We start from the raw sequence: 25,527 nt of genomic DNA, 5'->3' as shown, positions 1-25,527 counted from the left end.
TACGGTGTAACTTGGAAGATGTATGCACCTGTGTCTTAATATTTCTCGTTATTTATTTGTAAACAGTTGATTTCTCTTAGCATTCTTTCCTTACATTCTGTATTTCTGTATTTCCTATTATCTTCTGTAACTTCTTTCAAATGAACACCATATTCTTTGAAGGCTTGAATTTCGAATCAACGGCTCCTCTGTGCTTGTTCCATATGAATGGGGGTTTGTCTTCTGAATAATAATAATAATAATAATAATAATGTTTTCTGATTGTATGTTCTATTGTGTATACACATTTGAATGAGTAATTAATATATTAAAGTAATCCATGGCTAACTTGTGGAGACAGTATTTTGACTGCTTATTTATTCTAAAGATGACACACCCCGTAGGGGGATAGTGCCCACAGTGCACCTCAGGCAGTGCACTGTAGGAATTACTTGGGGTTTTCTGCAGCGTCCCTTCGAACCCTAGCTGCAACCATTTTCATTCCTTTCAGTACACCTCCGTTTATATTCTTTCTTTCATCTTACTTTCCACCTCTTTGTCTAACAATAGTTTCAACATTATTTTCATCTCTGAATGACTTCATAGGTCCCGGCGCTTGACCTTTGGCCTAAATTTTATTTATCAAATTGTAATGTGAACGACATAGAACACTGATGAAAACCTAGAAACAAAACCCACCCATCCATAGATATTATTCCCAAAGTCTCATCATATTATAATGTGAAAAAAAAAGAATGTGGTGCGTTCGCCTTCAAATCACGGGCCACCGCGCGAATGCTGAAAGCCTCCTATTTCATACGGTCCTTTGTCTGGCAGGGAGGGGAGATCTGAAAGGGGAAGCCGTCGATGCTTCCCAAATAGAGGAAGGATATTATCCAGAGCGTATGAAAGAGTAATCCCCCTCCTTGGAGGGATAATGGATTCCATCGCCGTATTGAATATGTCGGCTTCTTTGCGCTCCAGGAGGCACCCTTCTTTTTAGTTTTCTGTGAAAGAAAACTATCCTGCCGGCTTTGTCTGTCCGTCAGCACTTTATTCTGTCCGCGCTTTTTTTTGTCCGCCTTCAGATCTTATAGGCTAAACTACTAAGGATATCGGGCTGCAAATTGATATGTTGATCACCCACCCTCCAATCATCAAGCATACCAAATTGCAGCACTCTAGCCTCAGAAGTTTTTATTTTATGTAAGGTTAAAGTTAGCCGTAGGTCCCAGTGTTGGCCTAAATTTTGTATTCAGTTATATTCACATACATGTGTAAGTGTAGGTATATTGTTAATAGCACTTGACATACGAATGAATTACTCCATATGAAAACTCCATAGTGACATCTCAAAATGGTCACAATATTTAAGATGTTTTTAATTCCATAGTATCACTTTACTAGGTAGTAGAAAAGTTTCATGAAGAGAAGAGCTGTAACCTTTTAAACTTTTACTGTCAATTTCCGTTTCAGCGGTGAATGACCTCGTTGGTCCCAGTGCTTGGCCGTTGGCCTAAATACTGTATTCAGTTCAGTTCCTTTCGTTTCTTTATTTGTACACGTGTCATCTCTTCTCATACTTCTTTCTCCTCGCTTCATATTCGGTACGTTTTCATTCGTACGCTTGACCTCCTGTTATTGCCAATTTAAAGTTCATTTTAAATTAATAGCTTCTCTCTCTCTCTCTCTCTCTCTCTCTCTCTCTCTCTCTCTCTCTCTCTCTCTCTCTCTCTCTCTCCTATTCGGTTTTGTGGTATAAAATTGAATTCTTTTCAAATAGTTCAACGTTTTTTTGAAGTATATATATATATATATATATATATGTATATATATATATATATATATATATATATATATATATATATATATATATATGTATATATATGTATATATATATGTGTATATATATATATATATATATATATATATATATATATATATATATATATATATATATATATATATATATATATATATATATATATATATATATATATATATATATATATATATATATGACTTTTATCACATCACCGTGATTCATATACAATCAGTAAGCTACAAACGTCCTTTAATATCCAATTCGCTCTACCTCGGAAATAATATATTTTCATAGATTTTACCGAAGGGGAATTTTTTAGTTGATAATAAGTCACGGGACGACGAACTTATTATCAACTAAAAATCCTCTTCGGTAACATATATGAAAATATATTATTTCCGAGGTAGAGCGAATTGGATATAAAGGACGTTTGTACTTACTGATTATATATATATATATATATATATATATATATATATATATATATATATATATATATATATATATATATATATATATATAGGCCCAAATGTGTGTGTATATATATATATATATATATATATATATATATATATATATATATATATATATATATATATACATAATATATATATATATATATATATATATATATATATATATATATATATATATATATATATATATATATATATATATATATATATATATATATATAATGTATCCATATATGTGTATATGTCTGTGTAAATGTGTTTGTATATGTGTATGTGTACGCTCCGTGTCTAAAGCAGCCGATGCTGTAGACGATTTCTGCACTGGATGAGTCTGCAGTGGTATAGCAGCTAATGAACGGCGTTGCAGTGAATATTGCTTGTTTTTCCTCTCTCTCACAAGTTAACTCTTATCAGGAGGCACGTCTGATTCTCTCTCTCTCTCTCTCTCTCTCTCTCTCTCTCTCTCTCTCTCTCTCTCTCTCTCTCTCTCTCTCTCTCTCTCTGCATATTATGTAATATATAATATATATATATATATATATATATATATATATATATATATATATATATATATATATATACATACATGTGTGTGTGTATGTGTGTTTATTTATTTAATTTACATATATTTTATCTCTATCTTTCTATCTATTCTATCTCTGTGAAAATGTATGGGCATAATATATATATATATATATATATATATATATATATATATATATATATATATATATATATATATATATATATACATATATATATATATATATATATATATATATATATATATATATATATATATATATATATACACAGATAGAAAAAAATCATCTGAGAATTGAGAAAAAAGGTATAGTGAAAATGAAATAAATACATACATACATAGAAAAAATATATATATATATTCTGTGTATATTATGTATGCATGCATGTGCGTGCATGTATATTTATGTATGTATTTTTACTATACCTTTTTTACTCAATTCTCGGATGATTTTCTGGAGATTGGAGCAAATGCCATTTATCATCTGTTAACACCTGTTTAAAGAATGTGACTAGAGAGATTGTTTAATGAGTCTCAGTAAATATATATACTGTAGTTTTAAAGCACGTGTTCTGCAGGTGGCGTTTTCCGAACGCCAGACATAATGTGGATGACGTTTGCTTGTTTATCGAAAATATTTTTAGTTTTTGTAAAAAGAACACTATGCCGGCTGTGTTCTGTCCGCACTTTTTCTGTCCGGATCAAATTTTACTGAGGCTAGAGGGCTGCAAATGGTATTTGATCATCCACCCTCCAGTCATCAAACACCTGTTTAAAGAATGTGACTCAGGAGTTTTTTGTTTATTTAAGGTTAAGTTAGCTATAATCGAGCATCTGCAACGATTTAGGAAGGCCGCCACCAGGCCGTGGTTAAAGATTCATGGGTTGGCTCGTTTTACCGACCACCGAAAGATAGATCTATTTTCAGTGGCCTTCATTATACGTTTGCTTGTTTATCGAAAATGGCACTTTTTACTGTTTTTTTTCTTTAGAAAAAACCAATATGGATAGAGTCAGCTGACTGACTATAAAACTTTGAGGGTCCGTCAGACTGCAGGAATTTCTTTATTTTTTTTTTACCGGTCAAGTAAACAGGAAAAAATTAGTCATTAATCAACTGATTATGCAGATTAAAGTTGGCTTTTCTTGCTCTTCTCTCTCGGTATCTTGATCATCCACCCTCTCAGTCATCAAACTCTCTCAAATTCTCCATCTAAATCAGGAAGTTTTTGTTTTTAACCGTTCTTATATGTATTAAATGTTATTTGTTTTCAGATATCTATTAAGTAAACAGAAGAAGGATCATCAATCACCAGATTCTTCTGGCTGGTTAACTTTTTTATGATATTCTCTCTCTCTCTCTCTCTCTCTCTCTCTCTCTCTCTCTCTCTCTCTTTCTTTTCTCCACATAACAGGGTTTCAGGGGAAACTCACTCTCTCTCTCTCTCTCTCTCTCACTCTCTCACTCTCTCACACACACACACACACACACACACACACACACGTTTTTTCTCCACGTAAGTTTAAGGGAGTTTGGGAGGAAGCTCTCTCTCTTTCTCTGCTTTTTACGCTGTTAGCCCAGCGTTCGACTCTCCGAGCCGCCAAAGAAGAATTAGAGGAATTTATTTCTGGTGATAGAAATTCATTTCTCGTCAAGTTCAAGCTGAGGTCCCGTTAGGGCTAGGTTCTTAGCCACGTAAAAATAAGTCTAATCCTCGGGCCAGCCCTCTCTGTTAACCTCAGCTCTGGTCTCTCTCTCTCTAACAAAGTTCAAGGAGTCTCTGAAACTCTCTCTCTCTCTCTCTCTCTCTCTCTCTCTCTCTCTCTCTCTCTCTGCACCCAGTACAGAAAGATCATCCCCATAAAACACGGAAAGACACGGAAATCCGTGTTTGGTCCCGTGCGAGTTATAAAGGCGTTCCATTGCCGTATATTCATTACTATTGGCTTTTGTCTCACTGCGTTTTGTTTACACGTTCCGAATGGTTTCCTTAACCTCCGGGACATTCCTCTCTCGCATCGCTTAAGAGGAACAACTGCGGAACAAATTGTTGTGGCTATAACTCTGGATGGGTTTTAGTTGGCTCTTACGTATTTTTGGTCAGATTCTGTGTTATTATTTAGTGAGGGTCCTTTTAAAGTTTTAAAATTTAAAGTGGGTTTTCTTTTAGTATTTGTTTTAAGAGCTAAATGTGGTGTATAGAGATTTGAGCTCTAATGTTAGATTATGTGTTGTTGTTTAGTGAGGGTTCTTTTAGCTTTTTTTTAAATTTAAAATAGGTTCTTTTTGCATTTGTTTTAAGGGCTAAAGCAGTGTATAGAGATTAGAGCTCTAGTGTCAGCTTTCTGTGGTCAGATTATTATTATTATCAGTGAGGGTCCTTTTAGCATTTTTCAGATTTAAAATGGGTTCGTATAGCATTTGTTTTAAGGGCTAAATGGGGTGTACGCTATAGAGATTTGAGCTGTAATGTCAGCTAGCTGTGGTCAGATTCTGTGTTACTGTTTATTGGGGGTCCTTTCAGCATTTTTAGAATTAAAAATGGGCTCTTTTACTATTTTATTTTTTATGAGTTAAATGCGGTGCATAGGGATTTATGTTCTAATGGCAGCTGGCATTGTTTCTATTTTAGTGTGCTGTAAATGAGAGCCAGGGAAAGTGAGTGCTTACGAGCCGTTTTATTGTGAACCATTTATTGACATCCATTAAAATCCTTTCCTCCTCTGAGATAATGTTTTTCATTATAGACTGTTCATGTCAATGCTTCTTCTCTCGTTTATGATAATGTCTTCATTATACGCTGCTTAATATAAATGCTTATTCGTATTAGCACGAGATTATCATCTGCATATGTGCAGTTGTTTAATGTTATGTTTTTATGTTTCAGGGCGTAGGCAGATTGTTAAAATTAAAATACTTTTGTAGGCCTACATGGAGTGTAATAAGCATTGTAACCTCTACAAAGAACGCGTTTACCAAAAAGGAAGTCTGTGAATACCTCAGCTTCAAAGAAGAAGGCCTATTATGTTGAATCCTCTGTCGCCTTGTAATATTTCGGCTTTCGTAAACATGTTGAAGATAAATCCCTTTCAGTTTTCTGTAAAAGAAAACTATTGTGCCGGTTTTGTCTGTCCGTCCGCACTTTATTCTGTCCGCACTTTTTCTGTCCGCCCTCAGATCTTAAAAACTACTGAGGCTAGAGGGCTGCAAATTGGGATGTTGATCATCCACCCTCCAGTCATCAAACCTACCAAATTGCAGCCCTCTAGCCTCAATAGTTTTGATTTTAATTAAGGTTAAATTTACCCATAATCGTGCTTCTGGCAGCGATATAGGATACCCCACCACCGTGCCGTGGTTAGTGTTTCATGGACCGCGGCTCGTACAGCATTATAACGAGACTCCCGAAAGATAGATCTAGACCTTGATTATACGCTGTAGCAGCTGTACAGAAAACTCGATTGCGCCGAAGAAACTTCGGCGCATTTTTTACTTTTTTTTTCTTTTAATTCCGTTATGTAGACAAAGGCATACCGATCATTTTTACCTTATGATAGTAATAGGCGAAGCTCACCAACTGATCCTCGCCGCAAAGTATGAATCTCGACGCTGTTGGGGTTTTTGTCGTAGAATTCCTCAACAAATTTCGAAAATGTTCGTCTTGCGTCTTGTGGTCCTTTGCTTCATTCATTCCAAATGACTTTATACCAGTGGTTCTTAACCTTTTTATTACCACGCGTCCCACTAAGAGTTGGTCATTCCCTTCACCCCCTCCCCCATTGCATCTATGAGTAAAATTCCCTCCCAGATTTAAAGGAAGATGAAAAATAAAGAGAAAGAGAAGGGGTGATTTTATTCTTTTGGAAATGAATTAGTCAGATACTTGACACTGCTTTTCAGCGACTCTTGTTAAGAGAATAACGAATATAATTAGAGAATTTTACATTTTTCCCTAGGGCTCGCGCCCCCCCCCCCGCTGGGAATTGCTGACGCCCACCTGGGGGGGCGCGCCCCCAAAGTTAGTCAAGGGTTTGGAATGACTGCCTTGTTTGTTTCTTTCTTTCGTGAAATTTGTTGGACAGATTTCATTTGGATTTCTTCACGGTTCTTTGCCAGCGTCCCTTCGGCCCCTAAGTGCTGCCCATTTTATTTCTTTTACCGTACCTCTGTCATATTCTCTTTCTTCCACCTTACTTTCCTTCCATCTTCTCCTAACAGTTGTTTCAACATTTTCAGCGCTGAATGACCTCATAGTTCCCAGCGCCTTGGGCTTTGGTCTAAACTTTTATATAGCAATTTCAATTCCAATTTATTTGGATTTCAAGAGGTTAATTATATTGCTATGGTTAATCCTATAGATTTAGAATGTGAATATTTTTTTAAAGTGAACCAAAAATATTTTAGAGAAACTATAATTGGTTGTCTTTTTGCGTAGGCGTGAGGTTTCATACTGAGGTGAGGAGGAACATTAATATTTAGCTTAACAGAGGAATATATAGTGTATAATAGCAGACTTAGAATTTTATTGAAGTTTCCTGAGCAGGTTATCTTTAAGCAAATAATTTCGTTACCTATTAGTTGTAACTTTCTCTTTATTCATCTTTAAAGCCATTATAGATGTACTTGGTTTTACTGCTCTGTGACTCAGATGTGAAAAGTAAGAAATACTGATTGATCATATTAAAGGGTTGTATGTGACACTTGAGATTTTATTGTAACACAGGGGTGGCTGGAAGGAGATGTTTAAGTGCGTGTTCTTATTCAGTTTACACTTATTAATGCAAGATTTTCATTTACTTTCTTTTCATTCATGTACTTAAATCGTTTTCATTGCTACTGTCATATTTACTGAACAGTTTCATTCATTTACGTGCATCGTTAGCATTGCCAGTCCACATATATTTATTGAATATTAACACTATTTGTTGTAGTACCGAAACAGCCATTAAAATACATGCATCATACGTTAGGCCTGATTGGTGGTTTCAGGTCTTAAAATAAGATGATGTTCTGTTCGTGTACTGTTTATCCCTCTCAATTAGTTGGGCTTTAGATCTTTTATCTGTATTCAAGATGTGGTCAACGTCTCTCTCTCTCTCTCTCTCTCTCTCTCTCTCTCTCTCTCTCTCTCTCTCTCTCTCTCTGGAGACAGGGAATTTAGATCTTTTATCTATATTCATGTTGTAGCCACCGTCTCTCTCTCTCTCTCTCTCTCTCTCTCTCTCTCTCTCTCTCTCTCTCTCTCTCTCTCTCTGGAGATGGGGAATTTAGATCTTTATCCATATTCATGTTGTAGCCACCATCTCTCTCTCTCTCTCTCTCTCTCTCTCTCTCTCTCTCTCTCTCTCTCTCTCTCTCTCTCTCTCTCAAGGTGAGGGAAGGTAAGGTTAGGTCATGCTACTTTGGTAGTAGTGTATGGATTCTGGCGAGTATTACATAGACTCTTCGTTCTTAGGATTTACTGAACGCAGAAGTAATCCTGTGATTTGTAAAGCTCAGGCTTTATGCAGTTGGTGTATTTTGTCAGCTTTCAACAGCTTTATTTATTTGTATATATGCGACTTCGAATCATGCTACTTGATGTTCTTGCATTTAGATCCAAAGCTTTGTAGTATAAACAAGCGTATCCAAAAAAGGTGAAGAATTCGAGAAGTTAAGAGGGTACTGTGGTTATTAAAATTATATACGTATCTGGTGAAAGTGACCATCAGTTTCTATGTATATATATATATATATATATATATATATATATATATATATATATATATATATATATATATATATATATATATATATATATAGGCCTATATAGGATAGTAGGATATGAGAGATAGAATAAAATGGAGAAATATGTAAGCCGTTCACCTCTTGCAAGAGTTTGATGAGAGAAGAAGCCATTTGGAATATCATTATCTTACACGACTGCACTTCTCTCTCCATAAGCTGATCAAATTTGGACCGGTATTGGAGACGGATTGAAACCCATCTCCCCGCCTCCCCCCACCCTCACCCCAATTTGAAAAATTCACTTTGCGAAACTTCTTTGGCGACTTCCAGTCGTCTCTTCTTCCTTCTTTACAATTTATGACCAAATTTTATCTCTTTTTTGTGTTTTTTTTTGTCTTATTGCAGACTGTATCCAGTCTGAGTTAATATCTGTTAACTCTGTTTCTTCCTCTAGTCAAATTTTTCCAGCTGTCTGTGCTCTTAAAAATTCAAGTTCTATTTCTATGTTATTCTGAGAGAGAGAGAGAGAGAGAGAGAGAGAGAGAGAGAGAGAGAGAGAGAGAGCAAAATTAGATTTTGTAATGACGTGTATTTTCCTCTTGTATTTTCTTTTTTGCAGTCGATACTTGTATTTTATATTTTATTATATATGATTATTATCACTTTTGTCGTGATTCATTTACACAGGTTTTTTTCGACTTTATTGAGAAATTTGATTATATACCATTCTTATTTTTATATATAATATATATATATATATATATATATATATATATATATATATATATATATATATATATATATATATATATATATATATATATATATATATATATAGAGAGAGAGAGAGAGAGAGAGAGAGAGAGAGAGAGAGAGAGAGAGAGAAGCAGGCAAGCAAGCAAGCAAGCAGAGTTTGAACAAAAGCATCCGAAGCCCATATTTTGTTTTACAGTCTGACATGAGTTGCGGGCGTTAACGCAATTGAAAGTCCAATAAAGAATCTGAAATCGATACTTGGGAATAAAAGCGAATTTTTTTTGGGGGGGGTACTGGATTAAATATTAGTTTGAATCAGAAGCTGAAAAGACGTTAGTTTGTATGAAGCCAGTGTTCATTGTCTCATACTTCGATGAATTAATAATATTTGTCCCCTTTCCATAGGGGTGATAGAGCCGTCAGTGCACATCATGCGGTGCACTGCAGGCATTATTGCTTAAGGCTCTTTGCAGCGTCCCTTCGACCCCCTAGCTGCAACCCCTTTCGTTCCTTTTACCGTACCCCCTTTCATATTCTCTTTCTTCCATCTTACTTTACACCCTCTTAACAATTGATTCATAGTGCAACTGCTTTGAGGTTTTCCTCCCGTTACACCTTTCAAACCTTTTACTGTCAATTTCCGTTTCGGTGCCGATTGACCTCATTGGTCCCAGTGCTTGGCCTTTGGCCTTAATTCTACATTCAATATTTGTTCCCAATTTTTAATGACTTTTGTACATTTTAGACATTATTTAGGCTGAATAATATCTTTCAAATATCTTTGCAAATCTGTAGGCCTATATTCAGTCATTAGTCAGCTCTTATGTTGTTTCATTTCAGCTGTTACGCCTAGTTTAGGATTCGGGCATTGGATTTTAATTACCGTATGTAGATATTTAATTGATCTTTTTTTTTTTTGTTGAAAAGAACCTTTTCAAAAGCGTTGTTAATGCATTTGGGTATATGGGCATAGCTAGTTTCTTTCATAATTTAGGGTGTACGAGAGAGAGAGAGAGAGAGAGAGAGAGAGAGAGAGAGAGAGAGAGAGAGAGAGAGTACAGAGGATATATATATATATATATATATATATATATATATATATATATATATATATATATATATATATATATATATATATATATGTATAAATGAATAAACATCCTGAGAGAGAGAGAGAGAGAGAGAGAGAGAGAGAGAGAGAGAGAGAGAGAGAGAGTACAAGAAGTATATAAATAAGCATCCTGAGAGAGAAGAGAGAGAGAGAGAGAAAAACTATAAATAAACATCCTATAAATAAACATCCTGAGAGAGAGAGAGAGAGAGAGAGAGAGAGAGAGAGAGAGAGAGAGAGAGAGAGAGAGAATACCACAATGGTTATTCCATAAACAACATGCGGGGATTAGTATCCATTCAAGTTTTAAAAAACCAGTTATAAAAACTAATACCGTTTGATCTATTCTTTTATTGTCTTGATAGTTGTTTAATATTCCCACTTCTAGAAAAGGCTGGGAGCGCTTGTTTATAATATATTCTATTCCAGGTTTTATTTCACGGATTTTACTTCGTCTAGATTTAACCGTTTTAGCTTATTCAATTCATTTCTGTATTTTATTCACGAATGCAAACTTGTTTAGTTCTAAGGTAGAGCTAATTTTAGTTTTCTGTAAAAGTAAACTATTGTGCCGGCTTTGTCTGTCCGTCCTCACTTTATTCTGTCTGCATTTTTTTCTGTCAGCACTTTTTATGTCCGCCCTCAGATCTTAAAAACTACTGAGGCTAGAGGGCTGCAAATTGGTATGTTGATCATGCACCCTCCAGTCATCAAACATACCAAATTGCAGCCCTCTAGCCTCAGTAGCTTTTATTCTATCTAAGGTTAAAGTTAACCATAATCGTGCGTCTGGCAACGATATAAGACAGGCCACCACCAGGCCATGGTTAAAGTTTCTTGGGCCGCGGCTCATACAGTATTATACCGAGGCCACCGATTATAGGATGTAGCGGCTGTACAAAAACTCTATTGCGCAGAAGAAACTTCGGCGTGTTTTTTACTTGTTTGCTTTGTAACCCCGAGTGTAATTTTAAAGTAAATGTAATTTTTTTTTTTTTTGTCAAATGCACCAGAGTTGTAAATCGCGTTTATCTTTGTCAGTTTGAGTCAACTTGACTTGAAGACAAACGGAGGCTCTTTTTCAAGGGATTCTGGCGTGTTATTTAAATGGCAAACACTAGAGTGCAAATAAAACAATTCTCTCTCTCTCTCTCTCTCTCTCTCTCTCTCTCTCTCTCTCTCTCTCTCTCTCTCTCTCTCTCTCTCTCTCTCTCGCGAGACATTAGAATTCAAATAAAACAATTTTCTCTGTGAGAGAGAGAGAGAAATATTAGAATCCAAATAAAACAATTCTCTCTCTCTCTCTCTCTCTCTCTCTCTCTCTCTCTCAAGATATTCATTTAGATGGGTGATACAACTTTTATGTAGTATTTTCGATTTTCTCCTTATTTTATTTTGCGCGTGTAATTTTTTCTCTTGTTTTATTTTTTCCTTCCACCGTTCACATCTTTAGTCCCCTTTTGAAGTTTTATTAAAAACATCTCAACTTTTTAAATTCATAACTTTATTTTACAATTTTTTCACCAATATGTATTCACACGTTTTCCATTTTTTTCCAAGTAACTGTATTTTTCGTTTCCAAATTTCAATTTATTTTCCGTGGAAAACTTTCTTCGAACCGATTAGGGGATTAGGCTCTTGAGAATGTCACTCAGACTGTTGTGGGGATTATGCTCTTGAGAATGTCACTCAGACTGTTAGGATTATGGGCTCTTGAAAATGTCACTCGGACTGTGAGGATTATAGGCTCTTGAGAATGTCAATCAGACTGTGGGGATTATAGGCTTTTGAGAATGTCACTCAGACTGCGGGGATTATAGGCTCTTGAGAATGTCACTCTGACTGTGGGGATTATAGGCTCTTGAGAATGTCACTCAGACTGTGGGAATTATAGGCTCTTGAGAATGCCATTCAGACTGTGGGGATTATAGGCTCTTGAGAATGTCACTCTGACTGTGGGGATTATAGGCTCTTGAGAATGTCACTCAGACTGTGGGGATTACAGGCTCTTGAGAATGTCACTCTGACTGTGGGGATTATAGGCTCTTGAGAATGTCACTCAGAATGTGGGGATTATAGGCTCTTGAGAATGTCACTCACACTGTGGGGATCATAGGCTCTTGAGAATGTCACTCAGACTGTGGGGATTGTAGGCTCTTGAGAATGTCACTCAGACTGTGGGGATTATAGGCTCTTGAGAATGTCACTCAGACTGTGGGGATTATAGGCTCTTGAGAATGTCACTCAGACTGTGGGGATTGTAGGCTCTTGAGAATGTCACTCTGACTGTGGGGATTATAGGCTCTTGAGAATGTCACTCAGACTGTGGGGATTATAGGCTCTTGAGAATGTCACTCAGACTGTGGGGATTATAGGCTCTTGAGAATGTCACTCAGACTGTGAGGATTACAGGCTCTTGAGAATGTCACTCAGACTGTGGGGATTATAGGCGCTTGAGAATGTCACTCAGACTGTGGGGATTATAGGCTCTTGAGAATGTCACTCAGACTGTGGGGATTATAGGCTCTTGAGAATGTCACTCAGACTGTGGGGACTATTTGCTCTTGAGAATGTCACTCAGACTGTGGGGATTACAGGCTCTTGAGAATGTCACTCAGACTGTGGGGATCATAGGCCCTTGAGAGTGTCACTCAGACTGTGGGGGTTATAGGCTCTTGAGAATGTCACTCAGACTGTGGGGATCATAGGCTCTTGAGAGTGTCACCCAGACTATGGGGATTATAGGCTCTTGAAAATGTCACTCAGACTGTGGGGATTATAGGCTCTTGAGAATGTCACTCTGACTGTGGGGATTATAGGCTCTTGAGAATGTCACGCTGACTGTGGGGATTATAGGCTCTTGAGAATGTCACTCAGACTGTGGGGATTATAGGCTCTTGAGAATATCACTCAGACTGTGGGGATTACAGGCTCTTGAGAATGTCACTCAGACTGTGGGGATTATAGTCTCTTGAGAATGTCACTCAAACTGTGGGGATTATAGGCTCTTGAGAATGTCACTCAGACTGTGGGGATTATAGTTTCTTGAGAATGTCACTCAGACTGTGGGGATTACAGGCTCTTGAGAATGTCACTCAGACTGTGGGGATTATAGGCTCTTGAGAATGTCACTCAGACTGTGGGGATTATAGGCTCTTGAGAATGTCACTCAGACTGTGGGGATTATAGTCTCTTGAGAATGTCACTCAGACTGTGGGGATTATAGGCTCTTGAGAATGTCACTCAGACTGTGGGGATTATAGGCTCTTGAGAATGTCACTCTGACTGTGGGGATTATAGGCTCTTGAGAATGTCACTCAGACTGTGGGGATTATAGGCTCTTAAGAATGTCACTCAGACTGTGGTGATTATAGGCTCTTGAGAATGTCACTCAAACTGTGGGGATTATAGGCTCTTGAGAATGTCACCCAGACTGTGGGGATTATAGGCTCTTGAGAATGTCACTCAGACTGTGGGGATTATTGGTTCTTGAGAATGTTACTCAGCTGTGGGGAGTAGGCTCTTGAGAATGTCACTCAGACTGTGGGGATTATAGGCTCTTGAGAATGTCACTCAGACTGTGGGGATTATAGGCTCTTGAGAATGTCACTCAGACTGTGGGGATTATAGGCTCTTGAGAATGTCACTCAGACTGTGAGGATTATAGTCTCTTGAGAATGTCACTCAGACTGTGGGGATTATAGGCTCTTGAGAATATCACTCAGACTGTGGGGATTATAGGCTCTTGAGAATGTCACTCAGACTGTGGGGATTACAGGCTCTTGAGAATGTCACTCAGCTGTGGGGATTAGGGTCTTGAGAATGTCACTCAGACTGGACCAGTAAATAATTTTTCTTAAATTTAATAAAGGATTATATGTTTGGAGGCCAGAAATTTATCAAGCTTTATCCCAAGTGTATGAGACAGTTTGTGATCACTCGGAACTCTCTCTCTCTCTCTCTCTCTCTCTCTCTCTCTCTCTCTCTCTCTCTCTCTCTCTCTCTCTCTCTCTCTCTCTCTCTCTCTCACACACACACACACAGCTCATCGCTGTATCACACCTGTATCCTTTTGACATCTTCATGTGAATTTATTCCTTAATATATACTCTCTCTCTCTCTCTCTCTCTCTCTCTCTCTCTCTCTCTCTCTCTCTCTCTCTCTCTCTCTCTCTCTCTCTCATCGCTGTATTGCATTTCTACCCTCTCGATATTTTCATGTGAATTTCTTCCATAATATATTCTCTCTCTCTCTCTCTCTCTCTCTCTCTCTCTCTCTCTCTCTCTCTCTCTCTCTCTCTCTCAGCCCAGCTCAGCTCATGGCCATATCACATTTCAACCCTCACAGGTTGAGAGATACCTTGATATATTTTCATTTGCATTTCCTCCTTAGGCGTCCTCTTTCCTCCAGATATCCCGTTTCTCTCGCTCCTTCATTCTGCCTCAGTGGCTCCTTGTCTCCCGATAATGTCGACGCCCTCACATCAAGGGAAGTCGTTTACATCTTTTTTCAGGTGGAGAAGGATTCACACAGTTTGCTTCTTTATTTATTTAATTTATTTATTTATTTTATTTTATTATATTATTATTTTTTTGTGGGTGCGTTATTTATTTATTTGTTTTATTTATTTTAGTTTATTTTTTTTGGTGGGTGAGTCTTGTTACCTATTTGACATTTCACATTCCTGTCTCTGCGTTTTTTTTTATTTTGTAGTCTGTTACCTTTCTTACATTTCAAATTTATTTATTTAATGTATTTATTTATTTATTTATTTATTTATTTGGTGGGTGCTTCTTTTTCCTATTTGACATTTCATATTCCTGTCTCTGCGTTTTTTTTTATTTTGTAGTGTGTTACCTTTCTTACATTTCAAGTGGAGCAGGATTCATACCGTTTGCTTCTTTATTTATCATTTTATTTTTTCTTTTTGGGGGTGTTTCTTGTTACCTATTTGACATTTAATATCCCTGTCTCCGTTTTTATCTTTTTATTTTGCAGTTTGTTACTTTCTTATATTTCGCTTGGAGAGGGTTTCATACAAGTTGCTTCTTTATATATATATATATATATATATATATATATATATATATATGTATATATGTATATATATATTTAATTAATTAATTAATTAATTTATTTATTTATTTATTTATTACTTTTCTTTTTGGTGGGTGCTTCTTGTTACCTATTTGACATGTCACATTCTTGTCTGTGTTTGTTGAGCGTTGCAGTTTCATTTATCATAACTTTCTTTGTACGTCATTCGGGTTATTGAAGTGGTGTAATATTTTTGTTTTTATTTCTTTTTTAGCTTTCTTATGTTAACTCCTTATTTTACTTTGTCCAGTGTTTTTTTTTCTATATGTTATATAGTTCCGGCATACGTCGTTTTTAGTAATTTCCATGAAGAACATCATGAGCTTCATTCTTAAGCACAGGAAAGTCGTAAGTCTCAAAGTACAAGGAAATGAATATTTGCTAGTCTCAAACTTGACTTTTTACAGGTTTAAAACTTGACTTTTTACAGGCTTAACCTTGACTTTTTACAGGTTTAAAGCTTGACTTTTTACGTGTTTAAAACACTCGACTTTTTACAGGTTTAAAACTTGACTTTTTACAGGTTTAAAACGATTTTTTACGCGTTTTAAACTTGACTTTTTACAGGTTTAAAGGTTGACTTTTTACAGGTTTAAAAGTTGACTTTCTACAGATATAAAACTTGACTTTTTACGGGTTTAAAACTTGTCTTTTTACAGGTTTAAAGGTTGATTTTACAGGTTTATATTGACTTTTAAAAACTTGTCTTTTACGGGTTTTGTCTTTTTGTTTTGAAATTGGTTATTTACTTGCTATTTGCTTGTTTTGTATAAAAGTTTATAAAGTTTCAACTTCTGTATCATAGTATACTTTGATTTGTAGAGGCCTATTTCCAAATATCTTTTCGAACGAATTGAAATACTCTTTTTTTTATTCATCAGTAATTTTCCAAATGCAGTTCGTATTGAAATCACGCAGATTCAGCATTTAATGTATTCCAGTTCAATAGTTAATATTGGAGAGAGAGATGAGCACAGGTGGGAATTGTATATAGAATCATTTCACATTTTACCACTATAAAAAAATGGTTTTTCAAAGGTCAATGATTTAATCAGGATGATGAGTTCACCTCAAAGCTTGATAATTACTTTTTTCACACTATTCATTTTTAATACTTGTTCGGTAAACAACGCATGGTTAGAATTCCATGTACCAGTTATGGCATATAGAATTCCATTTTCTAATTGTGTCATACAGAATTCCCTTTTCCAGTTGTCATATAGAATTCTCTTTTTCAATCATGTCATGTAGAATTCCATTTTCCAGTTATGTCATAGAATTCCCTTTTTCAGTCATGTCATATAGAATTCCATTTTCTAATTGTTATATAGAATTCCCTTTTTCAGTCATGTCATATAGAATTACCTTTTTCAATCATGTCATATAGAATTCCACTTTCCAATTATGTCATATAGAATCCCCTTTTTCAATCGTGTCATATAGAATTCCACTTTCCAATTATGTCGTATAGAATTCACTTTTCCAATTATGTCATATAGAATTCCCTTTTCCAGTTATGTCGTGTAGACTTCCCTGTTCCAGTTATGTCAATTAGAATTCCCTTGTACAATCATGTCGTATAGAATTACATTTTCTAATTATGTCATTTAGAATTCCCTTGTCCAGTCCTGTCATATAGAATTCCCGTTTCCAATTAGCCTATGTCGTAGAATTCCCTTTTTCCAATTATGTCATATAGAATTCCCTTTTCCAATCATTTCATTTATATAGATTTTACAGTGACTATATTAGGTTAAGTGATCTCAGTCTTATGAGGTAACCTCATTTTATACCTGTCCATCATGTGAACAAGATGCATCTGTTGTTGTAAGATCTATTACATTCTCATTGTATCCATACGTATTCTTTGCTTCTTTCTCCCTGTTTAGTTGTTACAGGAAAATATTTAATTAATATCGTATGATCTATTTAATTAGTATCTTATGATTTATACACATCTCAAGGGTTTACAACGTACGAAACTCAGAAAAGGGAAAAGCAAAGAAATCATTAATATTTAACTGTAACGTAAGCGTAATTACAGTTGTATTATGATTAATTTGGCTATTTGTTAATTAAATTGTTAACTTGTTTTTGTTTTCTAATACCTTATTTTTTTCTGTATATCCTGTTACCTTCTGTTACTTCTTTCAAGTGAACACCATATTGTTTGGAAGCTTGAATTTCAAGTCATTGACCCCTTTGGTGGGCTTGTTGCATATGAATAGGGTTCATCTTCTTCAGAATAATAATAATAATAATAATAATAATATAATAATAATAATAATAATAATAATAATAATCTTTGGAAGCTTGAATTTCAAGTCATTGGTCCCTCTTGGGGGCTTGTTGCATATGAATAGGGTTCGTCTTCTGAAGAAGAAGAAGAAGAAGAAAGAAGAAGAAGAAGAAGAAGAAGAAGAAGAAGAAGAAGAAGAAGAAGAAGACGCCATTCAAAAAATTCTTTACCTTCATACCTCTTAGAAAAGACAAAATGTATAGAATATCTTGACACCAAACAAAGATCCTTTAAAAGACAAAATGTATAGAATATCAAATAACACGTGTCTGTCTGTCTGTCTGTCTTCACATGACTGGGAATCAGTTTTAAAATATTAATGAAAACTCGCATTTTTATGCATTCCCCCGACTGAATAGCGGATTGCTTTTGAATTTTTTTCTAAAAGTTATTTAATACTTTGTTTGGAAGTTTCCTTCCCCCGTTTATATTCTGTCATTTTTCATTGCATGAATTTTGTTTTACAAGTGATAAAGAACTTTGAAGAATCTTTTGAATCACAATATTATTTTGTGTGTCTGTCTATTTCTCTCTCTCTGCACATCTCTATCTGTCTATCTATCTTTCTTATATGTCTGTCTGTCTGTCCATTTATCTATCTATCTATGTATCTGTCTATCTTTCTATCTGTCAATCAATACAGATAGATAGATAGATAGATAGATAGATAGATAGATAGATAGATAGATAGATAGATAGATAGATAAATATAGACATATATATATGTGTATATATATAGATAGATAGATAGCTAGATATAGACTATATATATACACACGTGTATATATAAATATATAAATATATATATAGCTATATATACATATATATATATATACATATATATATATATATATATATATATATATATATATATATATATATACATATATATATATATATATATACATACACACGATTGAGAGAGAGAGAGAGAGAGAGAGAGAGAGAGAGAGAGAGAGAGAGAGAGAGAGAGAGAAGGAACTAAATTCATCCGAGAGGAGAGGACGAGTATTAGGCAAGAGCGGTGCATATATGCATTACGACTATGCATGCATGCCAATACGAAATTAGTCCCCCCTTGGCAAATAAGATCGGGTAATTGCACTCAATGTGGGCCCTGATGTCTCCCAAATCCCCGACTAGTGGAACTTACATTAACGGCATAATCTCCTGTACTGATTTGTTACACGCAAATTGAACGGCTAAGTGAAACACGGTGTTGCTGCTATTAGTCACGATGGGGATTACATGCTTTTAGATGTCGTGTGCAGTTGTTATTTGCTTCCTTTTTTTCCTTCAATTATCTTTTTTTCTTTTCTGATAGCTGATCTCTTCTTTCTGTGTATCCTACTTACCTTCTGTGTCTTATATCAAGATGTGCAATTGGAACGTCAAAAGTTCATGTGGAGATGCAATGCATACAATTCTTGTATTTTAATCATTTAATTACGTTTTTATTTATTTAATAATAATCTGTTAATTTATTTTTCCTTTATTAGTAACTGATCTCTTCTCTCTGTATTTCTTATTACCCTCTGTTATTACTTCTTTCAAATGAACGCCATATTCTTTGGAAGGTTGAATTTCAAGTCAGTGGCCCCTTTGGTGGGCTTGTTCCATATGAATATGGTTCATCTTATGAATAATAATAATAATAATAATAATAATAATAATAATAATAATAATAATAATAATAATAATAATAGGCGTGATTGCAGCTTTACGGTTCATGAAGTGGTTTTGTATATCTGTGAATGACCTAATTCAGAGGCCATTATTATTATTATTATTATTATTATTATTATTATTATTATTATTATTATTATTATTATTATTATTATTATTATTATCTTATGGAGCTTCCAGGAAAGATTTAGAGGTAAATTTAAGGTGAAAACTGGAGTCTTCACTGTATTTTATTTTGTATTTACGTTACATTATGAACTGCCAGTCGCTTTTTTCTGTTGTGCAAGATTGTTCCTTCATTCATTAATGACTATTTTATTTCTCTCCCTTTTTAACGAATTTTTCATCCTCCTCCTCCTCCTCCTCCTCCTCCTCCTCCTCCTCCTCCTCCTCCTCCTCCTCCAACTCTGGGTAACATTCTGGTCAACAGACTGATTTTTAAATGCCATTGCATTGTTGTCAGTAATGAATTAATCGTTAATTATATTGTGTTATGTTCCTCTCTCTTATCAACAGTATTTTCGTGTTACTGTCCGTTTTAGTACACTTGTTATATATCCATACATCTTATTGTCTTTAATAGGTTTAAACCTACAGACATAAATAATGCCCTAAAATGGAAAACTGCAGTATCTGCAAAGTTTCCGAAAATGAGATATGCCAGCTACTGGGCTCGTGAAACACTAATACGTAAGTTACTGCAGCTTCAGAATGATTCTTCAATGCTTTCCACGAGTATTTAGGGGGTCCCATTTGCAGTATCTGCAAAATCAGTAGTGAGGCAAGGGAGTATCTACCATTTTTCTCAGTTTTGTATTTTTACATATACTGCAGTCTTCCATTTTAGGGTAGAATGCATAAACCTTATACGAATTTTATAGTATCTTCTCAAGTATAGAAGTATGAAAGTGAATTTCCTTTTCCTAATACCCCAAATGATAATGTGCTGTTTTATTCCTCTCTCATACCAACAATATTTTCATGTTATTCTCTGTTATACCACGCTTGTTATATATCCAGTCGTCGTGTTAATTCTTTAGTGGTTAGAAAATTACAGGTCCCATAAACCGTTTACAGATTTTACTGTATCCACCTAAAGGGATAGAAATGAATTTCCTTTTCCTAACTCCCAAATGATATTGTGCTTTTATATTCTTCTTATATTCCTCTCTCTTTTCAACAATATTTTCGTGTTATTCTCCGTTACACTACGCTTGTTATATATATCCAGTCATCATGTTAATTCTTTATTGGTTTAAAAGCTAGAGAGATAAATACACAAATCTTTAACAGATTTTACCGTATAATAACACCCCAAATGATAATGTGGTTGTATATTCTTCTCTATTATCAACAATATTTTTGTGTTATCCGCCGTTGTATTACGCTTGTTATGTATCCAGTCATCATGTTAATTCTTTTGTAGTTTCAAAGCTACAGAGATAAATGCACAAATCTTACAGATTTTAGAGTATCCACCCAAAGGTATGGAAGTAAATCCCTTGAATTTCCTTTCCCTAACACCCCAAAAAGACCTCTCGAGTAAACATTTCATCAAAACTACAAGAGAACTTTGGGCGTAAAAATAAAAATAAAAAACTTGTCGGACATGTGTAAGGCAAACCGAGCATATACCACGAGTCTCGGGGATATTATGCTCTTCCCCGGAGGATCGTATTTCGAGGTTTGTCATTGTACGTCGCTGCTCGTTGTCTCGGAGGATTTTTTTCCCAGTTTTTTATTTTCGCGTTTAGCCGCGAATTGTACGTTTTTCAGCTCTGTTTTGATTTTGTGAGGTAAATTTTTTTTCGTTTTGGACGCGAATTGTATATTTTTAAGCTTTGTTTAGATTTTGTAAGGGAAACTCGTTTTTAGACGCGAATTGTACGTTTTTAAGTTATACTTTGATTTTATGAGGCAAATTCTTTCGTTTTTAGCCGCGAATTGTATATTATTAAGCTCTGTTTTGATTTTGAGGTCAAATCTTGTGCTTTTAACCGCGAATTGTGCGTTTTTAAGCTCTGTTTAGATTTGTAAGGTAAAATCTTTCTTTATAGCCGCGAATTGTACGTTTTTAAACTCTGTTTTGATTTTGTGAGGTAAAGCCTTTATGTGAGTTGAATCATAACTCCTGAAAGCAGTTAATTGTGTCGAGGAAATATTAGAGTTTTCAGGTTATTTTCTTGTAACCGGTTTATCATTCGGTGATAATTTTATTCAAAGATCGTGAAATAATTGAATATTTATATGTGTGTATATGTATATATATATATTATATATTTGTGTGTTTATGTATGTATGTATATGTATATATAGATTTAGGTATGTATTTACTGTATACACACACACACACACACACACACACACACACACACATATATATATATATATATATATATATATATATATATATATATATATATATATATATATTACGTATATATATGTATATATGTACATACCTACATACACACATACATACATACATATTAGGTGGAAAAGTGCTGTTTTGGTTTTATTCTTTATTATCCTCCCTTGAACCCGACGCGAAATTTCATTACTTGGTGGAAATGTAGCACTTTATATGAAAGCCTGTCACTTTTTATTCGTTCGTAGCCTTTTGAAAGCGATTTTTTCTATATATAAATATGTAGTGGGCAGTATTGGCTCCATTTTGCTCTCGTTAACATTCATGCGCGAGTTTAGTAGTCTGCAAAGAACTGTCAGTCTGTACGTTCGGTTTTTATTTGCAGTCTTCGTGGCATTTTGTAGTTCGTTTTGAGATTGTAGATATATATATATATATATATATATATATATATATATATATATATATATATATATATATATATATATATATATATATATATATATATATATAAATATGTAGAATCTACTGGTCACTTTTACCAGACACATAATATATATATATATATATATATATATATATATATATATATATATATATATATATATATATATATATATATATATATATATATATGTATACATATATATATATATACAAATATATATATATAATATATATATATATATATATATATATATATATATATATATATATACGGTATATGTGTGTGTATGTATATATACACAGTATATAAAAGCCATTTCTCTTCATGGGATGTGGCTCTAATGAAAGAGCAATTGATTATTGTCACGTTTATTCTTTCACAGCTGGCTGGGAAATTATCCTTAATAATAATAATAATAATAATAATAATAATAATAATAATAATAATAATAATAATAATAATAATAATAATAATAATAATAATAATAAAACGCACACCACCAACCACTTTTTATACTTGCACAGAAAGGTCATCGTTATCTAGTCGGTGTGACGCTGAGGCCATTGACCTCAAAGTTGTGATCCCTAAGTTCCTAAATATTTAGGTCCTACCCTAATATTCGCCCTTGTGCGAATCTCCGCCGAGGTTTTCGATATCCTTCTCTACTTTTGTAGAAATTCCCCATTCGGTTTTTTTCATCCATACCAACCTTTTTCACCGGTCGTAATCATTCTCTCTCCGTAGGGGGGGTGGGGGGGGGGAGCGCCGTCAGTGCACGTCACGCGGTGCACTGTAGGCATTACTTTTAAGGTTGTTTGCAGCGTCCCTTCGGCCCCTAGCTGCAACCCCTTTCATTCCTCTTACTGTACCTCCGTTTCGGCCCCTAGCTGCAACCCCTTTCATTCCTCTTACTGTACCTCCGTTTCGGCCCCTAGCTGCAACCCCTTTCATTCCTCTTACTGTACCTCCGTTCATATCTTTCTTCCATCTTGCTATCCACTCTTTTGTAAAAATTGTTTCATAGTGCAACTGCATTGAGGTTTTCCTCCTGTTGCACTTTCGTAAACTTTCTGTTTTCGTTTCAGCGCTGAATGACCTCATTGGTCCCACCGCATGGCTTCTGGCCTAAATTCTATATCCTGTTCTGTAGTCGTTATCTCTACACCTTTCACCCTTTCAATCCTTCTTTCCTTCTCAACGCAAGCTATGCAAACAGTGGAAATTCTCTCAGTAACTTCCGAACATTTTTCCTTTCATTGGAATTCAGCATTCACACTGCACTTCTCGAGAGAGGTGGTTCGCCAACCCCCTTCAGACGTTCCAGATTTTTTTGTGAGAACAGATGCCTCTCTTCCCTGCCAGAACTTGTGCACGGGTGTTGATACATTTCTTGGTGCACATTCTCTGTGATTCACGTCATTGGTCTTCCTGTTATCGTCTGTTACATTTACTTCCAGATGGATTTCTGACGTCTCAGTTTCGATTCATTTTTGGTTCCTTTCGAAACTGCGAAGTCAGAAATCCGTTTTTGGTTCGTTGCAGTTCCTCGTTGGGTGAGTCGGTAGAGTTGTCGGCTAGCACTCGCTAGGCCCGAGTTCGAGTCTCCGACCGGCTAATGAAGAATTAGAGGAATTTATTTCTGGTGATAGAAATTCATTTCTCGTCATAATGTGGTTCGGATTCCACAATAAGCTGTAGGTCCCCGTTGCTAGGTAACCAGTTGGTTCTTAGCCACGTAAAATAAACCTAATCCTTCGGGCCAGCCCTAGGGGAGCTGTTAATCAGCTCAGTGGTCTGGTAAAACTAAGATATACTTAACTTTTTTCAGTTTCGATTCGTTTTTGGTCCGTTTCACCATTTAATTCTGCAGCTTCCTGGGTTCTGTTTAAACTCAGAAGTGTATGTATGTATGTATGTATGTATGTATGTATGTATGTATGTATGTATGTAGAGACAACTTTTTACCAAGTGGGACGCAGCCTTGAAAGCATTAATAAGTTCAATAAATGCATCCTTTGCGGGACCATCGTAAATTAGCTTCGTAAATTGAAGGTCATTTTGATGAGGCTTTTCGTTTTACCATTTATCGATCGCGTTTTTGTGACTTTATTTATCAGTCATTGATCACATTTTTGTGACTTTATCAGTCACTGATCACATTTTGTTCCTCTTTAAGTTCTCCGAAATGTGTTAATAACATTCAAGAAGCGATGTTGAGCTGATGTTTGTGAACTTACTGATTTTAGTATTTCTGAAAAGAAAACTATTGTGCCGGGTTTGTCTGAACGTCCGCACTTTTTTCTGTTCGCCCTCAGATCTTCAAAACTATTGAGGTTAGAGGGCTGCAAATTGGTATGATCATTCACACTCCGAACATCAAACATACCAAATTGCAGCCCTCTAGCCTCTGTAGTTTTTATTTTATTTAAGGTTAATGTTACCCATAATCGTGCTTCTGGCAACGATATAGGACAGGCCACCATTGGGCCTTGGTTAAGGTTTCATGGACCGCGGCTCATAAAGCATTTACCAAGACCACCGATAGATAGATCCATTTTTGGTGGCCTTGATTATACTCTGTAGCGGCTGCACGGAAAACTCGATTGCGCCGAAGAAAGATAGATCTACTTTTGGTGGCCTTGAGTATACTGTAGCGGCTGTACAGAAAACTGGATTGCGCCGAAGAAACTTCGGCGCATTTTTTACTTGTTTATAAATATCTCCCGTGTGTTACCGGAGCTTTAATTGCTAACTTTTTTCCCTTCTCGTTACAGGTAAGCGGACTTTTGCAGTGCGCTGCTCTCATTTCTGGAGGTTAGTCGGAAGCTTTTTATTTTTTTTAATTGCACAAACTTCTCCAGTAATTAATGCTTTTGGTCCTAAAGAGGAGCGTTTTATCGGAAGATATTTTGTTTGTTTATTTGCGTCGTCTCTTGCCTGATTATTGTTGAAATGTAGCTTTGGGTGCAATAGCAAAATTAGCAAAGTTGTTTATGTGATATTCTTATTCAGTGGTTGGTCGCTTTTTTTTTATACATTTGCGTGGCAGTCTTTGTAAAGTAAAAAAAAAAAATGGAATTTGATTTTCATATCGGAAACAAATACGAAAATTTCGTCACGTGTAATCGTGACTTTACTGAAGTTCATTCTATTTTTCAGTTGTTTATAAAATAAAAAAAAAAATGAAAAGGAATTCTTAAGTATAAATGA

General features: G+C 35.1%; 1 protein-coding gene across 16 annotated transcripts in view; it reads left to right on the top strand.

Annotated features, from left to right (window-relative positions):
* Nucleotides 1-25,527, top strand: part of tei (teiresias) — a 386,546-nt gene that overhangs the window by 40,332 nt on the left and 320,687 nt on the right. For 4 of the 16 annotated variants that reach the window (XM_067122673.1, XM_067122668.1, XM_067122664.1 and 1 more), the window contains exon 2: nucleotides 25,092-25,131. The exons of the other annotated variants lie outside the window; for them this stretch is intronic. The gene's annotated coding sequence lies outside the window, so the exon portion shown is untranslated. The remainder of the gene's footprint in view (nucleotides 1-25,091; nucleotides 25,132-25,527) is intronic. 16 annotated transcript variants of the gene reach the window in all.

The sequence above is a fragment of the Macrobrachium rosenbergii genome, chromosome 20, assembly GCF_040412425.1.
Source record: "Macrobrachium rosenbergii isolate ZJJX-2024 chromosome 20, ASM4041242v1, whole genome shotgun sequence".
Classification (NCBI taxonomy): domain Eukaryota; kingdom Metazoa; phylum Arthropoda; class Malacostraca; order Decapoda; family Palaemonidae; genus Macrobrachium; species Macrobrachium rosenbergii.
The sequence above is the reverse complement of the archived record's forward strand: the minus strand, read 5'-3'. Positions and strand labels throughout refer to the sequence as shown.